Genomic DNA, 12,056 nt, shown 5'->3' on the forward strand with positions numbered 1-12,056 from the left:
GGGGGGGGGGCAGGATTTGTGTTCATTTACACATTTCCTGTGCAGAACAAAAAAGTCCCACCATCAGCAAAAGAAGTCTCTTCCTCCAAAATAGCAGCCAAAGAGGGAAAATTAGAATATGCATAAATTCCTTCATTTTCATTTACACAGAGCATGATTTCCGGTAGATTTGTATTTAAACTGCTTGAATAATCCCTATTTCTCAACAGCATTTTACTTAACACCTTCCCAAATTTACCTAAAGAGTATATTGCTCTCCTCACACTATTCTGTTTTAGAGCCTCCCTTTTCCCTATTTTTCAACTGCCAATGATGATTTCATTGATAAGACAGCAACTCTATTTTTCCTCTCCATTGTTTCCTTTTTAAAACTAGACTGATGCATTGGATCACACTTTAATGTAAGCTGGCTGCTGTCAATGAAGCTGCAACTGCAATGAAGAGCCTAGTGAAAAAGACATGCTCTTGAAATATGTATCTAATCAGGAATAAACATGATAGGACCAGTAGACTTTTGCAGATCCTTTCAAGACTTAGAATCCTTTCCTATTCTACTGAGATCATATTCTCTTATGATTAGCAGGAGCTAGGATGCTTGGACATATCTAGCCACCCAACTTCCCCCACCACATTTATTAAGGAGAACGACAGACAATCTCACAATCCTTTTCAAGAGTATTGCTCTTCATAAATATTCAAAGAGTGTCTGTCCATTAAACCCCCCTAAGGCCCATTTCTAAGATTATTTTGCTTTACCACACTTGTGCAACAGATCTGGCTCTTTACGCTTTGAAAAAATCTTTGTTGGAATAAAAAAAAAAGATAGTGAGCATCATGGTTTCAGCCATTTCCTTTCTGAAACAGTAAGCGTTCCTTGAATTGGTATTACCCTCTCATATTTTTGAAAACCGTATGGTTTTTTTTCTTTATTTAATACTAGAGTATGAATATTGAAAGACTGGAACGATTGCATCTTAGTTTACTGAAAAGGTGGATAGCTCTTAATTCCACCCACCCGTAATTCCTCACTTTTGCATACACCATGGATGGGGGAGGGTCAAATGTTCACTTCATAATATTATCTAAGCAGGAAGTTGCTCGTGGGTGAAAATGTAGAAATACTAATGTTGTGTTTGTTTTGCAAATCCGACTTGCATTGGCTATGGATTTATTAAGGTATTGGGATAAGAAGGCTTCTATTTTTGTTAAGTAGGTATATGAATATTCATGGATTTTACTACCTCATGAAATACCTGCTTTTATTATTTTTTTCCTTTCTGTCAACTATCCATATCACAAAAGTGTTAAATTTCACTTCTTTTAGTTATTCATCTTTCCACTGACTTGAGGTTTTCTATTATATACAATTAAAATCAAAGTGTTGGAAAATAAATTCTCATATGCCATAGACTGGAAGTGTATATAATTGGATTGAAGGCCACTTTTACTAGTAATGCTGATTGCTAATTAATATTCTCATTGTAACAAATGATGGTATGTTAATCAAAATAAATCTCAAACTACAAAATGATCATAGTAAGTAAAGAACACTTTCCTTAAAATATTTTAATTAGAAATATATTTTCTATGGAAAGCTCCAGGTTGATTTCAAGTTGCAAATCTATACTTTTGAAAGAGCTAAAGTGAATTTAGTAGTTACTTATTAGAGCATTGAAAAGTCCTAGGTACCATTTAAGAACAGTGATATACAGTTGCAGCCAGAGTCACCTTTCTCCCTTTGCAGACTTAAAAAGGGGAGATAAGACTGAGCATCCCATCAGTAAATTTATCCCCAGAACTGGAAGCTCCTCGATCATTCTTTGCTAAGCTTTAGTGAAATAATATTGTTGTGAAGTGGGATTTTTCTCCTGTTTTAAATGATAATATTAGAAAGAATGAAAAAAAAAAATTTTGTTCAGTCTCCCATCCATAAAAGGTAATCCAAAGGATGCCTAGGGCTACCAACAAGGAAGTTTCCTACCTCCCTGCCCCCCCAACCTCTTTGCTTTCTTCTTTCAACTGCAATTTGGTTTACTATAAAGGGATATACACATATGTGAGTGTGAAGTCCTTTATCTAAAGAAAAAAGTTTCCTAGAGAACAAAACTGGCTATTGATATTTATGCCTTTTTTGTAAGTTTTTGTTTGTTTTTAAAGGCATGCAGAACTTAATTTCTTGTGAATTTCACCCTCTCCACTCCTGAACTGTCCCTGTTATGGTTAAGGCCTTTTGCCATTTGGCTCCAGTTTCTGGGCTGCTAAGGAATTTCAGTCTCAGCTGCTCCTCTCTTTTCCATAACTGTTCTTCCTCTTCTAACCAGCTTCCCCCCCTCCTCCTTCACAAATGAAGGCTGTTATCAAACAACCTGTTCTAACCTCAACATCTGCCTGATAAACATTATCTAATTCCCTCCTACCTACTGTTTTTCTTTTCTTTCCTTTCCTATGGTGGGGTTGCTGTTAGGAGATGGGGAGAATTTTGGATTGAGAGAAGAGTTGAATTCCTGCAGGAACGGACTCACTGGCAGATTTTTTTCCAGCCTGGTCCTAGGAATAAGTAGCTGTTCTCTCTCTTAGAACAATAAATTTTGGCAGGTTTATAATAAACAAAAGCACCTCTCCCTTACTAGGCATCTTCAACCTGCTCTCCTCCCTCCACGCCTACTCCTTTCACCTTATTTCCTACCCCATTACCATCCCTCCATTCCTAAAGGAACCAAAAGAGTTGGTTTGGTTCTCTCCTCATCCAGGGGAGCCTAATCCTAGATTTTGTACTTTGCCCTTTGACCTGAGATCCTCAAGGCCAGTGCTCTCTTTGGGTTCACAGGAACCTCAGTTACTGTGCCCTTCTTTAACTCATCAGTTCTGTGAACATTCTTCCCAAATATGATGCTTTGCCTATTCACCAGAGCTCCAGCTGAAAGGCACCAGGTTCTTCAATCCAGGAATCCCTTTACCAGTCTGTGTCTGCTTCCCAGGTTGATTTATTTGGGAATGGTGACTTCAGGGGCACATGCCCATAGAAATGAAGGGGAGGTGGGTGGGCACAAAAGTACTCAGTGTCATTAAAAAGCTCTACCATATTAGACCAAAGAAGTCTAGTAGAGAACTTGAGTTAGGCAGGAAAGGGTCATCTGTCTAGCCAGTAAAACTAGAAATCAGAGGAATGTCGGACTGCTGTCTGCCATGAAACACAAATTTCAGACTGAAATGGATTTCATCTTCATCCTGTCAACCAGAGAAATTATTTTATAATTGTTTCTGCTATTATACTCTGCATTATTAACACTTTATTTTTGTCATTATCGTTTAAATTTTATTTTATTTTTGTTGTTATTGTAGCTATTATACTATTCAACAGAAGTTTAGGAGGATTAGTCAGTTTAATTAGTTTATTGGTAATTTAAAGCTGAAACCTAGTAATTAAGCCAAAAAACTAAAAATGATCAGGGATGATTCATACTGTTGTAGGATTAGGGAGGAAGAGATTCTAAATTTCGGGTATAAAATTTGGCAGCTGTGAAGTAAACAGGATTTAGAGATCAAAAAATGTCATAATTGAAATGTTCTTAGTCACTCAAAAGCTTCCTCCTCTCCAACCAACGATTCAAGATTCAACTAAGATTATTCTGTGATTTGCTTGGTAAAGAGAAAAAACTCCTTTTTGTTTCTGTTAACAGAAAACAAAGGCCCCATGTATTCTTCATATGATTTGCATTTTCACATGGATGTCTTCTGTGCTAGACCATCCAAATATCTAAGATCATTGCTCTTCAAGTTGGCCTTGCTAATGTCTGTGCTCTTATTACACACCTCACTGGAAATGGTGCATCAAATGAGACAGGTATACAATTTCAACCCTCTCTACAGACAGATTTCTGTGGAATATAAATTCAATAATGCAGTTCTCTCTACAACAAACTCTCTGCTCTCTTTCAAATATAATTAATGTTTTGATAGTGTAGTTCTTTAACTACATATATACACACAAAACAAACGCACCCTCTAGCTCTGCTGTTTGTGCATCTAAAACAGAAATGGATGCAGCTCTTTCAATGACTACTAAAATTCCTAAACTCAGTCAGATGACAGATAAGAAATTTGTTTTAGTAGTAATTAACTGCACAGTCTCTTGGTGCCTGAAAAAATGTTTTTAATGTAAGTCTCTTATTTTTAATAGTCACTTCTTGTCAAATTTATAAAAAATGAAGAATATTAAAATTTATATTCTGACACTGACTGTCCTAAATTCCTAGTTGTCTTTTCTGAGTTTTGAAGATTTAAATTGAATTTCAATATCATCCATTGTATCCAATCATGGCTAAATAGGCACACATATTTAAACTAACAACCACAATAAGAACACTACAGAGACTTCCACACAAAACTGCTTATTCTATATGCACAGTTCTGCTTTAGGTAGATGAACTCATTAATTGGTATCACTTGTATACTGACATATCTGTATGTGAGATAAATGGTCAGAAGACAGACAGGCATGTAGATAACAATATGGCCAATAGGAGTTAAGTGAAAAAAGCTGAGCTTCCATGTTTTAGTCTATCATATCTCTTAACATTTTATTTCCCACACTTTTTACAATGATAAGAGATGAATAACCTTTTAGTCTTTGGGGCATCATGTTTTCAGTCTTGAATACAAAAAAATAGGGTCAATAGTTCTTGACACAATAAAAATATAAACTCTTATTTTCTAATATAGTTATTGAGTTGAAGAAACTAGTTATTTGGAGCTAATACACTGATTTCCAAGCACCTTGGTCCTTCTGTTTGATTAGTGAATTTTTATGAAGTGGTTGCAGGGGAAATACTTTATGTATTTCTCCTTCATAAACTTTTTAAGTGTGTAAAATGGATTTTTAAAAAATCTTTTGAAGTCTTCTCTTCTTACTCAACATGTTGTATTTGAGAGTTGAAATTGTGAAATAAAACAACGGATGAACAAGGAAAGGAACACATACGGCTAGTTTCAACAGAACATTACACTGGATGGGAGAAGAAAAATGTTTCCCCAGCGCGGTTGTGCAAGAAAAGGGAGGTAGACTAGCGAGGAGGCACTCACTAATATTTTTGTTATTGTTTTATATGATCTATCAGGGTTCCTTACCCATTATTACTTTGCAAACCATTTTCCTTGAAATTGTAAATGTAGGATGTATTTATCTTTCCATTTTCTCACCGGCTAGACAGTAAATATTTTAGTTAAATTTCAAATAGAAAAAAATCTTTAAAGGTCCCCAGGATCAAATTACCAACCCGTTATTTAGATACCGTTAACATGCTCTTTTGCCCAGAGTAAGCAATGAGCAAATATATAAAAGTAAGATTTATCACACAATAATGCTGTGTGAGCTAACGAAAAGAAATCCTCCCTAAGATTTAAAAAATATTTTCTCCGCTTTCTTTCTCGATTTTTCTTTTCTTTATTTTTGAGGCAGAGGCACGATTACTGCTCTGATTCTCAAATGAGTTTTTGTTTGGCTCAGATTAATATTAAAGAAGATCACATACACGGCTGGAAAATATTGCTATTTTTCATTAATGGGGAAAATTGGACTCCCGCGTGTCAGATCTGTGGTTTTCCGATGGGCAATGGAAATGGTACTGACATCACTTTGCACTTTAACAATCGGATTTGGTCAGAGTACAAGTTGTTTGTTTAACCCGACAGCTCGGTGCACCCCGTCGCACGCTTTGCACACTCATTAAAACGATTATTCACGACCTGTCGAGTGTTTTCGGGTTCATTCACAGGAAAGGCTTGGAGCCGAGAGCAATTCAAGTCAACACTGTCCACTAGCCCGATGCACGTGAGGAAGAGCTGGTGCGTGCGTAAAAAGACGGAGGGAGGGGTGGGTGAGCACTCCATAGCTGTAAATGTTGTTCAGCTGATACTTTGGTATCTCAGTCTCTACAGAACGCCAAAGGTGCTTGGTCCTACAAAGGTCACCAGGTATGTTAACTGAAAGGGCTTGACACAGGATAGAAAAATAAAATAAATAAGCTCAAAGCTCGCCCTCTTCTTCTCCTTTAAAGCTTGAGTTTCCCCGGATCTCCCACCTTCTGTGTGCAACCGCTGGACTGCGCGGTTAGAAGCTCGAATGCTGACGATAAATAGTTTCAGGAGATTAATTAATTTTCCATACCTCAAGACCCTATCCGTCTCAAGAAAGAATTCGGTTAGTTTTAGTCTATCTTCCTCGCAAACACTAGATGGGGGGATGGGCATGCGGTGGAAAGGTAAAGAATGGGACTGTTAACTTTGTTTCTGAGATTTATTCCATACTATTAGCAAGGGGAGATTCATACTCCAAACAGGGAAAAGGAAAAAAAGGGGGGGGGGAGAAAGAAAAAAAGAAAGAAAGAGAAAAAAGAAACAACTACCGCCCCGGGGGTGAAGCTCCCTCGTTCCCAACTCTACTTCATGGTCTCCCCCCCCACCCCCCCCGCTCCCCCCCCGCTGCTTCCTCCTCCTCCTCCTCTCGCAGCAGCAGTCACAGCAGCAGCAGCAGCAGCAGCCCAAAGGGGGGGAGAGCCGGGCGGCGGGCGGGCGCGTCCCGGAGCGGCCGCGGCGAGGCTGGGGAGACAGCGATCGAGGCGGCTATAGCCACAATTAATTTTCCAATTTGTAGTGAGCTACAGGCGCACACTAGGGCTGTAAAAAATTTTTGGTTTAACCTTTCCTACCGCTGGGCCAATCAGAGCCGGCGGCGTACAGGAGCGTCTCTATTGCCGTCGACCAATCGGCGGTCCCGCCCCCCCTCCCCGACCCGCCCGCCGGCTCCCGCCCCCTCGGGCGTTCGCCTCCCCCTCTCCCGCGGCCTCGGACCTCGCGGCCGCGCGGAACCGAGCAGGGATAGCTGTCGGGAGCTCGCAGCGCCGCGGCCCTTCCCCGAGCCCCCTCCAGCCCCGGCTCTGCCCTACTGAAATTCCCCTCTTAGGGCAAATAGCTCACATTTCCGGCCTCCTCACTGTTTTGGGCCATTTTCGTTGGAGCGTCAATATTTGTCCTTATTGATTAAAGTTTGTATCCAATTTTATTTTTTAAAGCCGGGGCGTGGGTGGCTGGGAGTGGAGAGTGAGAGTCTAGAGAGGGTGCTAGGAGAGGGCAGGAAATGGAGACAGAGGAGAAGCACTACTTTTCGAGTCGGGCCGTTGGTCCGGAGCTGGCATTTCTGGGCCTGTAGGACAATTGTTCCCCTTGTAGGTAACAATCGAACTAGACTTTCACCGTTTGGGGAGGCAGGCCTACCCTTGTCACGGGGGTAGGCGTCCTATACCTTAGAGGAGGAGGGTCGGGAGAGGTATGGGAGCGGTGGGATGAGGAACGGGAAGTGGGCAGGCTAGTGCGGGGGACGATCAGGGGGTTACTTACTCGGTTCCTGCGGTCCGGGCGGCGGCGAGCTCGAGCTCGGGCGCCGCCGGGAAGCAGGGCCTGGGGCTTCTGGCGCGGCGGCGGCGGCGGCGGCGGCGGGTGGGGGACGCTCAGTGGTGGGCACCTCTGTTGGCCTTCCCAAATGAGGGGTGCCCAGAAAGAAAACAAAACCAAACAGTCTCGAAATAAACCAGGTAACACATGCTCTGTGTGCTTCTTTCTTCGCTTTCTCTTCTGCTCCAGATCGTCGCTCAAGCGCTGGGTGACTCGGTGTCGTTTTCTCTTCGTTGCTGCAGCTTCTGCTCAGCTTCTATTCCAAATTGGAAACGAGTAGCCGCAAGCGATCACCTTGGAAGTGTTTTCTTTTTGCTTGTTGACATGGGAAGGAATAGAGGGTGGGCGTCTTATTTCTTTCCTTTTTGTTTTGTTTTAAAGTCTTTCTTTTCTCACTCCCTCTTTTTCTTTTCGTTTCTCAAATGCTTTTATTTTGCGCGGGCCTCAACAATCCTGAAATTAACCGCATTCTGAAACCAACCTCTTCCCGCCCTCAGTGCTGTGAGCGAAGGGAACCTGGTCTCACAATCCCAGATTTTTGGGCTTTGGGTCTGGGAAGGTTTGGTGGAAGGTTGGAGTGACTGGGGAGATTGCGATTCGGGGGCTTTAAAAGGATCCCGTGGCCAGGGGCAGGGCTAAGGCCCAGCATTTCCCAGGGATTGGAATCTGGTGCGGAGCACACTGATCAAAGACAGTTTCATCCCACATGAACATGAAACACACCACATTTTACGGAGGATGTAGCTCAAGAGAAGAGGGAGGTGGAAGAGAAGCTTAAATGAACACCTTTTACCTACTCCGTAAGGTAACGAATCATAAAATGTAAGCGTTTCTTCATTTAGACAATACATTCTCAATTTATCTAGCAGATACGGTGTTTAAGAAAATGAAAGAAAAACCAGTGGTGCTTATGTGTGAATGTTAAAAATTAAAGCTCAATTCTCATTGAACTAAATGAAACTGATGAATACTCAGGTTAATAGGGGTTATTCCACACTCCCCGAACCACCCCCCCCCCGCCCCGCACCCCACACCTTGTAATTCTGAGAGAGACTTAACCCCAGAAGGAATAGGCAGTTACAAATGGCTAGTGATTTTTAAATATGTATATGTTAGGTAGACCGTGAAGAAGCTTTGAATATTGGACAAACTTCAAATAACCTTCCACTGTGTATATTTTTAAACGACTACACATTTCTCTAAAACAAACTATATTTACATATGGAAAAATGCAGGGGTTCTAGCAATCAACATTCATAGTGACAGGGTCCCAAACATTGATCCCAAGTTCAGAATTTAGCACAGACCCCGGGAACTAAAGGACTGGAGAGATGCCTGGGTCTTCCTCTTCCTGCTTACTTCTCCTCCCACTTGTCTCCCCTCCTCAGGCCTGTTCTTCCTACTTTTTCTCAACTCTCTTTCCTCCCTCCTCCCTCGTCCCCTCTTCCTCCCTCTCTTCACCCACCCCTCCTCCCTCCCTTCATTCCTCTCCCACTCCCTCCACTCCTCTATCTACTCCTCCCCGTTTCTGCCCCCAAAGCCCCCCTTCTCACCATCACTTATAATGGCACACTGGGCTCCCTCTGAGGTGGACGGCCTGGTACGTTTTCGTAGTCGGTCTAGCGTGAAATGATTCGGTGTAACCGGATTCTTGGGAAAGGACAGGTTACGTAAACATTTACTGATGTGGAGTAACTATACTATTTGTACTCTGATATGCAGGAAGGAAAGTGTTGATTAACACAGAAGAAAAAAAAAGCGAAATTAGCTGATTGCATGCTCATAAGTGCAAGCTGTCATTGAACTGCTTTTAAAATAGACACAGCTGGGTGTTTGTGTTGAAAAATTTCTTGTGTTTTTGCTAATACTGAAATAAGCATGATTTTGTATACCAAACATTTTCAGATCATTAAAATTTGTAATCTGTGCTGGTTTTAAACACAAAGAAAAGAAACAGAATCATTTCGATGTAAAATTTGCTGATATTATATTAACTCAATCAGGTCTGTACAAATTGTGCATTGTGCCTCCTAAAATCTGTTTGATCAATTTAATACACAAAGTGCCAAACGTGGGTATTGTTTGTTAACATTGGGCATTTTATTCAAATCCAAGCTGAGCAGCACACTGGAGGAGCATTCCTTGAATACAACACCCTTACTGATGAATGCATTTTTAACGTTTTAAGGTGTTTCTTAGGTCAAATCGGAGTGTGCATTGTTTTGTAATCCTGAATAAAATTTTAGCAGGTGAAAGTAAGTTTTTCTTCTGTTTACTTGCAGGTAGCAAAATCTGGGTCGGCTAATGAGAGCTGTAAATAATCTGATTTTATATGCCAGGAGTTCATATTAACTGGGAAAATGTTTTGCATGCAAATTAAGAATGCAGTATATTATTTTAAGAGTTGCATGGATACTAGTCTATCAAATAGGATATTTACACAGGAATAAGCAGCACATAGTTTAATATAATCAGAATAAACCCATTCTTCCTAATGATAAAAGTCATTTGCAACTTTCAGGGAAGTGGGTTTGAATTCTTCAAAGCTAATTGCATTTTATATATACATGGATAGACTTGCTCAACAAGATGCACTGTTTACTCAGTGGCCCACGTTTGTCTCAGCAATGGCTTCTTTTTAGAACTGTTACTTGGGGGAGGGGGGAGTTCTTGGGCAGAGTATTGTGCAAGTTGAAAGTCTCTGGACAAGGCTTTATACATCCTACCAGCCAATTTGGGTACAAATTGGATTTGAAGGCCTGCCCATATCCACCTCAGGCCTCTTTCCTAAACACAGGAACCTCTAACTCCAGCTGAGCTTAGCTCAGTGTCTGTGATTACCTTCAGAAGATGGAGGGCACCCAGTTGTTTCTGACCTGAAACACATTCGCTATCATTCTTTTTCTTTCTTTCTTTGCTCATGATCAATTCAATCTTGATCTCTCTTTCACACACACATCTACAAATGGGCACTTTTAACGAATAAAAGCAAAAGTCAGCAAATGAAATTTTCTGATATATGTAAATTCTCCTCCTCTGAGATCCTCTCCTTTCTCCCCGCCCCCCCCCCAAAGAAGACACGCTTTATAAAGAGCAGTTTCCGGAAAAATGGATTGAAAACTGATTTAGATTACTCCGTCTCCAGTATTAATTAATGCCTTAGATTACACCGAATTCTGCATCAGAGTCCGAAGCAACACTTTGTTTTCCAGTTGGCGGTATTACATTGAGTGTCTTCCTTAGAGGCTAGTTGCGGCTTTTGGCCTGTGCTTCGCTTCTTTTCGCCTTGTTATCTGCCGGTTAAAGAAGGGCGGGCCATATTTACCTAAAATTCACCCTGGACAGAATGTCCTTGGAGCGGCGCCCAGGGCCAAACTCTGGTTTAAGCGCTTTTCCTGTAGATGCATAGGGAGTCCCTGACCCCGTGACGTTTGAAAGCTAGAGGAACTCATGCAGAGGCATCCAGGTATTTCCAGAGAGATTCTGTGACAAGTAAGGTCTGCCCTTGCTCTAGCCAACTCGTTTGTAATCCCTTCCTAACAGCAGGTAATGGTGCTAACATTTAGTGATTAGAAGTTACTCTTTAGCGTGTTGTAGTCTTGTTCTGTGGGTTTTGGTTACAGGTTATACGATTAGGTTTGCGAGAACAGTAGTGAACTAAACTTCCCAGTAAGAGGTCTTCACACCAGGGAAGTGTTACTTTTCTGCAGCAGCCCTGCCTCGTCACTCATTAGGGAGCTGCAGGTTGTCAGCGACTGCTCTCAACGCGCGCTCATGCGCTCGTACCCACAGCACCCCCGGGGACGCGCAGAATCACGCGCGTGCACACACACACACACCCAACGCTCTAAAACTAAATTAAGAAGCCGATGATTAAGACAAGCGTCTACTAGGCCTGTCATTTCAGCATCTTTCCATCATAACATTGTGGCACCGGCAATTTTGTTTGAGAACCTCGGGAAAAAAAAATCTATGGGAGAGCCTCATATTTGAGAGTCGAAATGTTTAACTTGTATAAGCTAGAAACCACTTTTGAAGAGAGAAAGTCCAAGGTAAAAAGAGAAGGTCCTGACAAAAATCCCGAGGAGTCCACAGCCAGCTTTCTTCCATCCTTCCTGAAGGCAGGCGTTTAGCGTCCAAAGGAAAGGTCCTACTCCTTTGCCCCCGTAGAGGCTTATTCCTTATACTTTACCAGGAAAGAGCCAGAACCAACTATTACCACCCTGTTGGAGGGGAAGATTTGAGGCAGGAGTCCCGGTAGTGTGAAGGAAAGTCTGTTTCATTCTTGACTGCATCCATTTGGGACAAATTGTCACACACTTTCGTAGCAAGTGCACCTTAAGGGACAAGTTTCTATATTTCCTTTAATTGCCGAAGAAAATGGCGCTGCCCATCCTTCAAAGGGATCAGGAAAAGCCCAAGAAAGAAAGAGTTGGAGAGGAATGATGGGAAGCTAGAACTCAGGTCCCTTGTTTTACCCTTCCAGTTAGGTGCGAATTACACAATAAAGAACGTAAGCACAAGTAAGCTTGTGCTTACTCACGAATCTGTAGTGAACAATTTCACCTTTTTACTCATCAAAGGTTCTTCTCCTAAGTATGATTAGC

The sequence above is a fragment of the Chrysochloris asiatica genome, unplaced genomic scaffold, assembly GCF_000296735.1.
Source record: "Chrysochloris asiatica unplaced genomic scaffold, ChrAsi1.0 scaffold00017, whole genome shotgun sequence".
NCBI lineage: Eukaryota > Metazoa > Chordata > Mammalia > Afrosoricida > Chrysochloridae > Chrysochloris > Chrysochloris asiatica.